General features: G+C 45.2%; 1 protein-coding gene across 2 annotated transcripts in view; it reads left to right on the forward strand.

Moving 5' to 3' along the window:
• P3H2 (prolyl 3-hydroxylase 2) overlaps positions 1-14,548 on the forward strand; it is a 76,404-nt gene that overhangs the window by 14,902 nt on the left and 46,954 nt on the right. Inside the window, exon 1 of one of the 2 annotated variants that reach the window (XM_072867008.1) lies at positions 4,423-4,444. The exons of the other annotated variant lie outside the window; for it this stretch is intronic. The gene's annotated coding sequence lies outside the window, so the exon portion shown is untranslated. Of the gene's footprint in view, positions 1-4,422; positions 4,445-14,548 lie in introns of those variants that run through there. 2 annotated transcript variants of the gene reach the window in all.

The following is a 14,548-nucleotide window of genomic DNA, read 5'->3' on the forward strand; positions in this document are numbered from 1 at the left end:
TTAGCAGAATGTCCTTGCCGGTGTCTGGATTTGAAATCTGGTGATATTAGCAATAAAACTTGCAGTTTTATACTGTAATGGCATAGGTGTATCTGTCCTTTAATCTGAAAGCACTGAGCTGGAGGTTGCTAGCATAAACGGCAGGGAGTGTGACTTAGCTTATGCAGAAAGAAAAAGAGTTAGCTGAGTGGTACCTATACTTGCTGTGGACTTCCTTACATCAGTTCTAATGGCTTGGGTTGATGCCTGATGACTTACTAAAGCACAACAACTGCACTGTGTGTTGAACCATGTATTTTGAATCCAGCATGTTGGGTTTTCGTTCTACACAGCGCTCAGGTGCAATCTGGCAGACCTCATGCTTATATGTAGCAACTGCCTGATGATCCCGACTGTGTTTTATTTGGAAGCGTGTGACCCAGACAAGTGCTGCTGTGGCCACCAGCAACAGTCTGTGAGGCAGGACAGAAATGGCTGGGTTTGGTCCAGCCCAGCACACTATGCCGTGATTTGCTCATCTGTGGAATGAGTTTGATGTGCAGTAATTATACACCAGGCACTCGGCATTGTAAGACATAACTAACATCACATGTTTGCAGAGTGTCAGATGTGCTGCAAGATGTCTGTGCACTGCGAGTGAGCTCCAGCGGGAATAGCATGCATAAACGGTAGCACATTAATTAAAGATGTCCTGTACTGCAAGAGAAAAGCCCAATTATGGAAGCGGTTTGCTCAGGCTCAATAGTGCTGCCTGGCATATTAGCAGAGTATGAGCTAACTGTCCTCTCAGTTGAAACTGGTTGTACAGCAGTATGGACCATCACAACTGTCCTACATATGAAAGAGGAGACATACATGACAGCCGTGCGGGTCCAGGACAGGTCAGCTTCAGACATGACCCTTCGTTAAAGCTCCTTCGCAGGGAGCAGTACAGTGTCTGTGTTTCAGAGGCACAGGGCTCCATACAGCAAACATTTGTGGTTAGGTATTCCTTATTACCTTTGCAGAGATCTTTTTGACTTTGGGACCTTCAGTATATTTTATTCCACATGTTTTTCCCTGAGCAGCTGCTGCTGCTGTTTAAAGGGCCCTCAAAACCTGATGACATCCCTGGAATCTGGGGGAAATTGAGCATCTCAGATGAGTGGGAGCCCTAAATTATTACCAGGCTGCAGAATAATGGTTCTCCTTGTTCTGGGCCTTTAAAGCCTTATAGGATCACTGTAGGAAATGGGACCCAAGGGGTTTTTTTGGAGTGGTTCCTGAGTTACGAACACTTCCTGGTTGGGACCTGGACTGAATCTGGAAAGCCAGCTGCCTTGTCCAGGGGCAACAGCTTTCATTTCACAGAGCAGGACGCAACTGGCCGAGGATGAAGGGTGAAGTGGAGGTCCTCAATGTCCTGAACCCAATCCCATCCCTCTGTCACATCACCACACTGTGCCATAAGTCCCACCCTATCATCACACCACAAATTCCCCTGGGAATCTGCTCTACACACCTCTGTATTTCTTTCTGCAAAACCCCTACAATCAGCAAGAGCTAGTGCAAGGAGAGTCAGACCCATCTTCATAGCCCAGCCAGCCATGGGGCCGAGCAGGGCTCACAGCTCGTCCTGTCTGCAGCTGTGCTGCTTGAGGAGAGTTGCTGAGAGTGACTATCCCTTTGCCGCAAATCTTTATCTATTTTTCATATTGCTGCTTTAAAAGAAAAAAAAAATCACTACTGGAAAAATAATTATTTCAACATCCATTGAGAGTTTTTTTGAAAGTTGATATTCTGCTTAATTTCAAATCCATGGAGTGGACTGTAATTTCAGCTCTGGAGCATGTTTCAGTTTGCCTTGTCCCATGGGAGAGTCAAAAGAGAAATGTAAGTGAGAAAAGTGGGGCAGGGAACAGAAATGGCAGAGGAATCAGGGGAAACGAGTCACAGCGTCAAATGTGCTTGGCAGACTCCTGTGCCAAACCGGAGGAGGTGGTCATAGGGATGCTGTCGTGTTGCGGGGCACTCACCTGTAGCAAGTTTTGAGGAGGATGAGTAGTGATGGGTTCAATTTGTTTTGAAAGGAAGAACTTGCAAAAAGGTTGGATTTGAACTTCTTTGTGCAGGAAACTGGAGCAAGAGTTTGTGCTGGGACCAAAGCAGACAGGCAGGCTCCACTGCGGCTGGGAAAGAGGAAGCTGATGGTAATATCTCGCAGGGTCTCGACCCTGCACAAAGCAAATGGCTGTCATTCGTGTCTTTTAACTTGTCAGGTATCTTGTCTGTGTCATGGTTTTGAAGGCCGCGTAGCTTTGCTTGCACCCCTGTAAAGCCTGTGTGTCAGGTGTCTGGCAAAGCCAGCTCTGTCACAGGGGGGATTTGGTCCTTCCCCCAGGAGGGACAGGTCCTCCAGGCCCGGTAGCTGGAGAGGTTTAACCAGGGTTGCTCTCAGGTAGTGCGCATCAGGTTTTCCCATCGCTGAAGCCTGTCCAAAATTTGGTAATTTTTTCTTGTCGTCTAGATCCCGCTAGAAGATTTCATATTTATAATATAACCTTTCTTTTGTAGGGCATTAGTCTTCAGCAGCAAGCATGGACATATTTCTTTTCTGAGCGCTACAGTTACATGTATTGTTACAGAAGAAAATTTGCAGCGGCGCTGATGGGTCTTCTGATTGACTCCCAGGCTAGCAATTGGGAGCATCTTAGCCTGTTCACAAACACCCTTTCTACTACAAAGTGAGGATTTCCAGGTGCTTTTGGCCTTTGCTTTAGCAAAAGGGATACACTTACCTGGCATGTGATTCAGTACCCTGAACTCTGCTTTACCTGAGACATATGTCTTTATATCCAATTACACAAGTGTTAGTGTATTAAACTGCTCTGTGATGTCTTCCGCAGAGCTGTGCAGGGAGTCTTGTGGATTTGGGAGACCTCTGAGCTTGCTTGTGCATACACACTCCTGTGCACTCACGGGCGCAGAGCTTTAGGAAAGAAGATAGCAGTTGTATTCCTTGAATCCTTCAGAGTTCCCCACTGGAAGAAAACTTGGCAAAAATATGGCATCCTGATTTTCTAAATGTTTGCTTCTTTGTTTGCATTTGCTCATATCCCCAGAGGAATGAAGTCATTTATTTGATTTGCCCTGCTGCTTCACACTCCTGCTTATGAATGGTAGGGAACAAGACTGGGAGTATGAATAGCCTGGCCACATGTGGTTTTGAAAGACGTGTTCGCTTGCACATTAGTGTCTGAATAGCGTAGCTGGCTCTGAAATCCTATCAGTAAGGCTTTTGAGTAACTTAAAACCTTTCTAGTAGATGCTTAGAATTTCTTCCACTCTGACATTGTGTAAGCCCCTGTTGAAGTTTCATTACCTCAGTAACCACAGAAAAGCAGCCAGCCTTTTCACTGAAACCTTCTCCACAAAGGTCTGGATTCTTTTTTTTTTTTTCATTTTTCCTTGAATGCAGAGCACAGCTTATTGTAGTTTAAATACAGGGTAGAAGGCCAAGATCACATATGGATCTGGGTGGCAGTTGTGCTAAAGATGGAGTATGAATGTGTCTTGTCTCCTGGCTACCTCTGTGCAACCCTGCACTAAATATGGAAGACGACCTGTATAATTTTCAGCATAAGTAGGATATTCAGTGCTTTCTTTAGAGTAGCTTATAAAAGACCAGTCCCAAACAGCTGCCATTTCAGGGGCTGTTCTTGGTATTTTCCATGCTTTAAATAACTCCAGAGCTTCGTGTCATGCCCTGGTAGGAGCTTTCCCCACTTTCTCTCTAGAAGTTGTTCCAGAGGCTCATGTGTTTCTTCAGTGATTCACCACTGGGTTAGCAGGGCATCGTGATGCAGGCAGTCACAAGATTTCTCTATCACTCCTTCTTGCGGGTGCAGGTTTCATGACAGAAGGACTTCAGCCCTCCCCAGAATGGCATATGTCCTCCTCGGTGCGAGCGTCCCCTTCCCATGCTCACCACTGAGCCCTATCAAGGTTGCTTCCAACCTGACTCCTCCTGCTACTGGTCACACAGACCAGAAGAGTTGCCCAGGAACAAAAAATGTATTTTTTTTGCCCGGCTTTTCATCCTGGCTGGTTTCACACCAGGAGACAGTAACAGTGTATGTCACTGCTATGTAGAGAGCCTAAAATCTCCTTTTAAAAATTTTAGGCAAACCTCTGCCAGCAGCCAATACATGGAGGTGCTGAGGACTTTTTCTTGCTGTGGGATACTGCTAGGACTCTTTAGTATTGGGAAAGATTTTAATTTTTGCCTTTTTTTCTTTTGTTTTTTTGAGTGGCCTGACCCCAAACAACTGAAATCAATGGCAAACTGAACATCAAGTGAAGAGGTTTTTGATTTGAACCCCCTGAACTCTCAATCTAAATCCAGTCAAGTTCCACTTGCTGACACTTGGAGAGAGGCAAAGGAAAAGACCTTTTTAGACACCAGGTAATGCATTATATGTGTCTCCCCAGACACTCTAATTTTCAGTTTATTTTTTATTCATACACCTATAAAATTAAGGGATTATTTTCTTTGGCACAGGATCATGCCTATTTTCAGGAGCGTCCAGAGCTGCTCTGAATGCTGCAGTTTCTGCTGCTGGGGGAATCGGTGCCAGGCAGCTGCTCTTCATTTTTAGGGAATTTAAGGAAAGTGCATGGTGCTTAGCTGGTGTTTCATGTTTAGTAAATCCTCTGTTTTCTCCCTCAGACGTTCATTAATCACATTATTTGTTCCTTAAGCAGCAAGGTAGCAATCAGACAGAAGTGATTGATGTTATTTGCTCGTACCCGATACAAAGTTGTTGGAGTACGAAAAAAAGATGAGAAGACTTCTCGGTCCTGACAAAGAAAAGCTGTTACTTCTGTCTGTGCTGTGGGAGGTCCAAGGCAAGAAGCTTACCTTAGCTGAGCAAATAAGCACACAAAGCTCATCTAACAGCTTTCCTCTTTCATGGTGGTGAGGGCTTTTTTTTTCTCCAGATAATGATTTTTTCCTGTGTAATCTGCACAGAGCCAGTGTGCGGTTCTGCTCCGTGCTAGCGGATGGGATGCTCAGAGCTGATAACAGGCATACAAACTTCTGGAGTTGATGGACTTTCATCTCAAAGAGCCTGCAGTGCTTGCACTGATGTGGTAGATAAATTACTGAGAGTGTACGAGTTCAGCAAGGTGAAAGGAGGAACGAGATTTCCCTGTCCTCGGTTTGTGACTGTGGGCAGAATCTGCTGGGCATCAGACACCCACCACCCCAATAAAATGGAAAGATATGAAGAGGCTAGAAGTTTGATCACGTGCTTTGCCACAGATCACACCATGACTTGTTAGAATTATTCAGTTGAGAAGACTAAAAGGCCCCAGTAAATTGCCTTCCATAGAAAATGAAAAAAAAAAAGGCAGTGTATGACAGAAGGGTAGCAATGGCAGATGAACTGGCAGTGCTGCTCTGTGCCCTGCTCTGGACACAGAGTCTCTCCAATGACCTGAAGTCCATCCCTCTTTCTTCATTTTTAAATTAATTTCAGTCATGCAGGTACAGCTGTTCAAAGTCACGTGCGGGTGAGAGGTTTTGCTCTACACGTTTTCATTGCAGATAACTGCAGACGGAAGAAGACTTCACCACACCGTGGGGATTGGGCTGAACTGTGTGTGCTGGCAGGTGGACAAGAATTATCTCTTCATTAGCAAGCTGTGAATGTTTGATCTAAACTTGTTGTGGGGCAGCAGGTGTGAATTGCTGCCTGCAATTCACATTGTGTTTCTTCTGTATCTCCTTCCCATACTAGATGCTATCTGGTTCATCAGCGCAGCCACTTGTTTCCACCCTGTGCTTCTGGTTAGACCTAACCAAATCCACAAGTGGGGTGTAAGGGGGAAACAACTCTTGGTCTTTCCTTAATATTCCCAAGATGGAGGTTTGCCACGTCTGGATGCCGACATTGCCACCGGGTCCCTCTCTGGCTGTCTCAAGCGTGATATGCAGTAGCCAGGGTGATGAAACCATTTTACTATAAAAGCTGTGGTGCTAGAGCTGCTTCCCCGAGACAGCTGGCATTCACATTCCCTACTGAGAAAGTCTTGCTGTAATCCTCTAGATAAGGAAAGTATTTTTATTTCACCTCCCTTTCACCTCTGAATACACTGCTTGCTAAGAATCTGGCTGTGCCACAGCTGCACGTTTTTGCAAAAGGAGGAGGAGACTCTTGATTGCTACAGATGCTGTTCTTACCCCCTCACAGCTTGCTGAGTCAAGCAGATGCAGCCCAGGGATGATGTAGGTTGCATCTCAGACTTTCCAGGTTTTTCCACCCTTGCAGACCTCCCAGCTGGTCATTGTGGTTTCAGCCAAAAATAGAATTTAAGGGACTTGATTCAGCCTTCAGGGAAAGAGCAGAGAAAGGACCTGGATTTTTATGTCTTTTCCATGCAGTAAGCATGGTTGATCCTGTGGCCTCAGGAGCTCATCACCTGAAGCCTTGCGATGTATGAAATCTGGGAATGCTCCCAACTCTTAGCCCCTCAGTGGGATATGGGGATTGCTGTACTGGCACTGTGTCAACGGAAGCAACACTGAATAAGTCAGAGTAGAAATACCAACGTGGCTTTGTCTGGGAAGTCGCAGAATGGACCAAACCCTCACTGAGAACCGTTTGGTCACATCATTTTGCAAACAGGAGCCTGCAGTTTGGCGTCTCATCCCATAGGAGAGCAACTAAATAAGTTTTCAGAAGCCCCGAGCACTGACAGCTGCCGTGAACCTCACACTGAAGTTCCAGAGGCAAACGCTGGCGTTGGCCTCTTGGAGAGCTGATCGCCTTCTTGCTTCAGCCTTGGGGAGTCAGGACTCTTTCTGGTTGTGAAGTTTTGGGCTGTGCTGCTGGCTGCTGCGGCACCTGGAGCAGGGAAACCTTGCTGGGCTGGGAAGTTACTGTTCTGCTGATTCAGAAAGGCAGATGGGGAAGATGCTAGAAGATGCCTATATTGTGACATTTGTCCAAAAGAGATTGTTTCTAGGAAAAGATTTTCTATACTTCTTTCACAACTTCAGTTATAAGCAACCAGACTGGAATGGAGCCTGGAAAATGTAGAGTGTCATGGGCTTTTTCATTCTTGGTTGTATGCAGCCTCTTCATCTTGGCCCTTGAGAAAGAGCAGAGCTCTGGTTTATTTTCCAGCTCACAGACAAGGCAGACTAGTCTCATGGAAACTGGATCCTTGCAGAAGAAAAATGTAGAGCGTGTTGGTTTGTTTTCTTTGTCATTTATCTTGCTGTAGAAGAGGAGGTGGAGGATTGGAAATGAGACAGGTATATCATCCCCTGGTTAATGTGAATTGTCTAGTGTGTTTTGGGATGAATCCCAGTTTCCTCTGGTTATTTTTATCCTAAAAGGTGTGAAGTGCTAATCTGAATTTCATCAAGCGACTTGTTGATGCTTCTCATGCAATAGATGCTTTAGCTGAAATGTCCCAGCATGAGGAAACAATTAGAGGTTCTATGGGCGCTCTGGGGGAGAGCAATAAATGAGGCTGAAGCTTGAGGTACCAGCCGAGGAGAAGGCTGATGAAGGCAGTGGTGCATGAGTGGCTGCCTGCCTGTGCCTGATGCACTGATCTTGCACTACAGATTGATTTTCTGCTCCTGTGTTTTCAAAGATACTCATGACATCAGTCAAGCAACTTATTTTCATCTACCTCTTTCCTGGGTCTATACCGTTGGGTTCAGTAGGGTGCCAAGGAGCAGCATTAAATCAGAGGTGACATGCTGCCTGGCCCGCACAGGGCTCCTTTGACTTACGGTTTCAGGAGGAGGCAAAGTTGCAAGAGAAGCAGTTTCCCACCTGGAATTTCCTGTTTGGGTGCTGGGAAGGTTGTTAAGGATTCCAATCTTAGTTAGGATTTTTCTGTTTCAATTAAGTTCCCTTCCAGATAAACTTGAGCCCCATACCAGATATGTCATAAACTCTTTCCTGCAATTCTGCTCCTTTGAAGCTCCTTGCAATAACAGACTATGGATGTGTAGTGCAGAAACCACATTTGGATTTTCTAGTGAGGAAATCTATTTGTCCCAGGCTTTTTGTTATTGCTGTTGTTACTCTTAGTAACATTGTGTGCACTAGAAAACAGATGATTAATGGTACGATGGGAGGGGGAGGTTTGTTTATGTTTTTTGTTTTTAGGCAACTGAGGCAAGAGCAGCTGTATCCAGTTAGAATAAAGGTCCCTAAGAGTGGCCAGCTTAGAAGAATAGTGAAAATGTTGTGACAGTTGCCTCAAGTGCTCACCCAGCCTCCAGAACTGGTGGCTATGGGGCAGCCTAGAGCTGAGGTTGGTGTTGGTGCCTGTGAGAGCCTCCACTGGATTTTCCTCTATGAATTTGTCTGGTTGCTTTTGAACTTCCATAAAGGTTTTGCATCCACTGCTTCTTCAAAGTATAATGATGCTCTGCGTGAAGACTTGCCACCTTGCTTTTGGTCTGAAATTGTCACCTCCTCCTTCCTCCTGCTCCCCTCATTGTAATGTATTGATTTATTGGTGACTCAGTCAACTCTTTCAGAAATTGAAAAGTTCTTGAAAAAAAAATTAAAAAAAAAAAAGGGGGTGGTGTCACTGTGTAGGTGATGCTATTTAAATTGTCCTTTCATGCAGATGATTGACATACAGATTTCTGTGCCATATTAATAATGTGCATGTGTATTTGTGTGTGGGAAGCAGGCAGGATGGGGAGGCTGGTGGGGTGGAGGGGTCACAGGGCAGTGTGAGAAAATCAAAATGCCAGAAGGCTCTGTGGTCCACCTGACAAACCCGCAACAGGGTCTGCTGGAGCTGGAACTGGGGAAGTTCAGAGCACAAATAGGATGCTTATTTCTAATATTAAGGGCAGTTAGCAATTGCAGTGATTCATTAAGAACTAGGGCATATCATATGTCCTGGGAAATTTTCTGAACTAAAAGTGCTCAAGATCTTTTAGAAATTGAAAATAATTCTGCAAAGTCATAGATTTGTGCAAATGTTGGGTTGGGAGGCACTTTCAAAACTTATCTAGTCCACCCACCTGCTGTGATTATGTGTTTTTAAAATCCTCCTGAGAAGGACAATCCCAGATTCCCAAAGGAAAATGTCTCTGAGTTTGCCTGTCCTTGAAGTAGGGATTTTTTTTCCCTGATAGCTAGATAAACATTTTTGCATACTACAAACTAAGCTAGTGGATAGACCCTAATGAATATAGAGAACTATTCATCACCTTTCTTTTTATGTATCAGCCTTTTGTACATTTGAAGGCTGTTTTCACCTCCCCTCTCAGTTTTTTCAATTATATCTTGAGAAAACCCCTGCTTTCTGCCCTCCCTTCTGGGTCAGACCTTACAGAGTTGTTTTCTCTCTTTTTTTTTTTTTCTTTTCCCCCACTCTCCTGGACTCTGTTTAGTTTGTGTTCACTTTTCCCAAAGCATAGAATTTTCATTTCTTGCTGCTTGTGTCCTGCCGTGGGATTGTTAAGACTGATGCTATTGTGAGATAAGCTGTTTGCAAGAGCAGCCCACATTCTTCAAGTTATTCTAGCACTTACATGTGTGCAGAAATCAGATTATTTGCCATGCAGGTGTATCCTCTGTGTTTGTAATTTGAAGGCTGGGTTAAAACTATGTTGGGCTAAAAAGGTTTTTTTTTTCCTGGAGCTTGTAGAAAGGGCTCTTCCTATGGAGAGACCTGTCACAGATTGGGGATGACGCCTACTCGAGAACGCTGACAGCATGTGCAGATGAGCAGATGTTTTGGAGGCAACAGGATGGACAAAGGCAGCATTTCCTGTTAGAGATGGTTAATTTGCTGAGGAAGTTGCATTCAGGGCCAAAAGAGCAAGAGCCGAAGAGTCCCGTGGGTGGTTTCTTGTGGTATTTTTCCAGAGATGCTGATTTAATACTTCCTGTTGTTCAGTGTTGCAGTGGGATTCTCCGATTCCCAGGGCAAGAGAGTTCATGGTGCTGAGCCCTTGCTTAACCGTGTGCAGTGCAATGGTTGTGCGTGCTCTGCTATGTCAGCAGACATGGGAGATGCTAGAGGCTTCTGCCTGTCAATCAACTTGGAGAGCACTGCTGAATTCATAAGGAGGGGTCTAGAGAGCAGGGGCAGAGCTGCAGGGTATTGCTCTGGAAGCAGATGCCATTTGGGGAGCCTCCTGCCTTGCAGGGAAGCTGGTTAACAGGATAAGGCTAGCTGGCACGGCGTCTGAGCCAGCTACGCAGCACCATGAGGGTGCAACTAGTGTTGAAGACAATGAGTTCCTTAGTGTTTTACTGAGTTGCCTGTGGTCACCCTTACAAGCAAATTCCCCTCCACTGGGTAATGAATTATCAGATCCAGACAGAGGAAGTCTCTCATCATTCTCTTCCTCTGAGGTAACTCAGATTCTTTGTCAATTAACTTGTTTTACAAACTGGAAGTGCAGGATTCAAGAGAAGTGGTTAAGAGTCTCCTCCAAGTAGGACTCAAGTGGATGGAAACTTAATATAGGTCAGATTGCTATGCCAAATTCCAACTATCCAAACTGGGTAGGTGACTTTCAGCTTTCCTAAATCCCTTCTCAGATGTAAGCATCACTAAGCAGCTCAACCCATGAATCTCTATTACAATCATGTCTATGGATAAAGCCACACAGAGTATGTGCTCCTTTGGGCTACAGCTCTTAGATGAGCTCTCTTTAGAAAACTGGAGATGTGTTTTCCACCTTTCCCCCCTCACTCTGTTATCTCTGACTCCAAAGAGAGCTGGTAACCTGTCTTCCCCTCATCCTGGCTTCAGACTTACCATAAACTGCTGATAGACAATAGCAGACCAGTCTGTAAGTGTGCTGTCACTCTGCAGCAGGGTCATCATCCTTTGCCGTTGCAGAAGAGCAGAAGTGGTAAGTGTCTGATACCATTTGCTCTTAATACATCTACCACCTTGTAGTACTGATTTTGAACAGCTTTACATATAATCTTTTTATTCTGTTTGCATTTGGTTTCACCAGAGTTAAAGAGTTTCCGTTAAAAAGTATAGAATTTTAACTGCCCTTTCCCCTTTCCCCTTTCTCCTTTCCTCTCCCTTCCGTTCCTGTCCTGTAGTGGAATTAAAGTTCATTTGTTTATGGCTGATCACATTCTGTCAGCCTTCCAAGCAGCGAGTAGTGCTTGGCAGGGTGATGCTGAGACTGCATGGGCCAAAAATTATAAATAATTAAGGTTGTATGCTCCCAATCTCAGTTTTTATAGGGGAAAAAGTATTGCTTCATGTTACAGAAGGAAAGTGGAAGAAGTGGGGAAAATCCAGTGTTTCAAGCAAAGTTTGATCCAAGAAAGGAATCCAAACAAGTGCTGTCAGCTTGTGGCCTCTACAGACAGAGGCAATTCCATAAGAGGACGTGAGCTCAGCAACGTACTCCTGTGTCTGGGGACTTGGCTCTGCTGATGCTGGAGTATGGGGACAAGGGGCCAGTGATAACTTGAAGATGCTGTTTCCAAAATGAGGAAGCCTCCTCACGAAGAGGGATTAGATGACAAGGGCTGTTCACATTGATTAGATAAAGATTTGGGGAGGAGATGGATGGGCATGGGTGTCCTCCATAGATGTTCTGTGAGAGTGGTGACAAGTCGTGGAGAGGAGGGTGCATGCAGGAGGTCCAGCTGGTGGACCACCAGAGGGTGATTTTCCTGTAAATTCTGGCTTGCAATGAAACCTAGGTGGGAAGAGGGCACTTGTGGGTGTGACATTTAGCCTGGGGAGTTTTGGGACACTCCAGTGTCATGTTGGAGTGTCAACTACCTGGATTTATTCCTTGGATGTAAACCATCAAAGTTCTCACCAAGTGCATGCCTGTGCTCTGCAGTGTCTCAGTGCCTCACTTGTAAAATGAGGCTTGTAGCTATAGATAAATTCATTATACTTGGAAAGTCTCATAATACATACTTATTAAAAAAGGGCAGATACAAACCTGCATAAAATTCTGGGTGAGAACTGTTGGAAAGAATTTTTAGTAGGAGATGATCAGTGATTTTGGGGAGAGATGATAGCAGGGATTATGGAAGAGTTGAACTGATATGTTTGTGCTTTGTTAACTGAAAAAAGATCTGGGGAAAAAAAACCTAACACAGTAAATTTCTATCACTGGCCACCAAGGTTTAAATACCCACTTTGGTTTTGCCCTGTGGTGTGAGATAGCAACCCCATTCAGCAATATGTTCTAATTAATGTGTCAGTTCCCTCCTCTGGAACACAGAGATCAAAGGTTTTTAGAAAATGCTTCCTTCCCACATGGAGGGCTATTCCTAGTATTATTTTTGGAACTGGGGTTACCAGAAGTTTTCCAGGAAGAAAATTGCAAATCTCAGTGCTCCGCAGGCCATCTGCTTAATTTCTTCTTTTTTTTATACATGAGACATTTTGGAGCCTGTATGTAATCAGACAGTTGTGTTGACTGATTCTGGCGTGTTGCAGAACAAACACCTTGTAGCCTGGACCAGATGTGGGGAGGCTAATGAGGTGTCTGTAACCAGAGTGTGAAAACCTGAAGCTGCAGCAAAGGTTTGGAATTTGATACCTCTTGAGGTAATGGAAATTAGTGCTTTAGGCAGAAGAGAGAGTGCAGATTTGGGGAAAAGTGCTATTAAAGGCAATGAAGCAGTACATGAATTAGGAATGAGGGATGTTACTTTGAGAGTTGAAGGCTGGCTAGAAAGGGAGGTCCCTGAAGAAGCTTTCATGGGGCTTCTTTATATTTGATTATTTTGACTGCTGAGAAAGCACAGCTTGCAAACATGTAATTGAAATCCATAGTCCGCTTTCACCTGGAGCGTGATTTCATATCTTGCACCAAGAGCCTGAGCAATGCTTGTGGGGATTGTGATCTGAGTCTCTGCACAGGGTCAGGAGCAATGAAGTGGGTGCTGGCTATGGACCATGAGAGGTGACACACAGCCACGTCTCCCTGCTGGTCACACGTAGATGGAAATGGGAATGGTTAGAAAAAGAGCCTCTCTTGGAAGCTACCAAAGGATGCTGGATTTTTTTCTGCCTTGGCAGGAGCAGGAAAACTCAACCTTCCAGCTGTGTGCGGTCCCCTCAGACCACTATTACTCATTTGATGTACTTTGTCCTCCAGCCCCATAACTCATGTGTAGAACTGTTGGTGACCATGTTTTTCTCTTCACTTGATCTTTTGGCATCTCCTTTGGAGTGCTGACAGCCTGTTGGGCTGCACAAGTGGCAAGGGCAGAACTAGCTGGTCTTACAGCTGGAGACGTAGCTCTGTCTTTGCCTCACTGGTACTGGATCCTTGAAATGTGCAGGGTGGGGCATGTCCCACCCATCCCTGGATAGCTGGGAGTCTGCACACCATCGTCTCAGAGCTAAGGCAAGTCCTCCATGCTCCTAGTGCCCACCGCTTCCTTGGGAACTGAACCCAAGGAGCGGTACCAGATGGGGCAGCCTGTGGAGCACAGGACATGCAGTGCATGCTGTTGCCCACATTGGTGGAACCAGAGCTATGCAATGAAGTGACTTTTAATCTGGAACTTGCTATTTGGTGTTTTTAGTAATTTCAGGCTGTAGAGCCCTCCCCATTCCCTGGGGTGGGATTCCTGCCTTGGCAGCTGTGTTCTCAGCATAACACGGGTGTTGTGGGCTGGACTGGGGAGAAGCCTCTTGGGGCTGTCCTGGGGCTGCCAAACTCCCTTCAGATGTGCAAAACTGCATTTAATTTTGCATGCAAAATTTTTGTGGTGGCATTCTCCCAAAACAGCAAGGAATGTTTTACCACCCCTTGGAAATACCGGGAAAACCCACATAGCCTGGGGTATCTTGCTAGTACCCAGGCGTTGCATGTGTTGCCACTATCTAGACAGATAGGAATAACTATTTTAAGTTATCTTTCTTAGTTTAGGGCTTTTGCTTTCCTTTGGGACAGGGCTCTTCATTCATCTTCCTTTGGGACACTCCATATATTTGTTTTCCTCTTGCCTGTTTGGCATGTTGAAACAAAATGATGTGACTGACCTTTAGGGTTATGGATGAAGCCTGGTTTCCGATCTTTGTTAATTTAGGATAGCTGCAGGAAAATCTCAGAAGCACTGTAGATATTACAGATGAAAGCAGAAGCAGAATGACTTGAAGAGGTTCAGCACTTTGGAAATTTGTAAATACTCAGCTGAGAGTGAAGTGGAGCATGTGTGTGTGATTGATAGATTTACTGGGTGTCCTTGGCAGTCTTCACCCTTACTGAAGCAGAGGGGGAACAGCCATTACTTTTCTTTTTTTAAAAACAGGAAATCATTTTAAATTTTGCTTGTGGCTTCCCTGAACACATAGATTAGATGGCCTTGCTCTTACATCCCAGTGAAAGCCAAAGGCATGGAGAGGAGGCAAAGGAGGCACAGAGCGGTGGTGCTGCCTGGGGACCCATGCTGCTTCCCGGAGCATCACAGCCGGATCTTTGGCAACTTGGACGCCGGCCTCCGGGCATTGCTTACTTTGCAGCTGCTGAACGCTGTCTGTGGGAGAATCGCTCAGCATTTTTCTC

Source organism: Ciconia boyciana, chromosome 7, assembly GCF_034638445.1.
Source record: "Ciconia boyciana chromosome 7, ASM3463844v1, whole genome shotgun sequence".
Classification (NCBI taxonomy): domain Eukaryota; kingdom Metazoa; phylum Chordata; class Aves; order Ciconiiformes; family Ciconiidae; genus Ciconia; species Ciconia boyciana.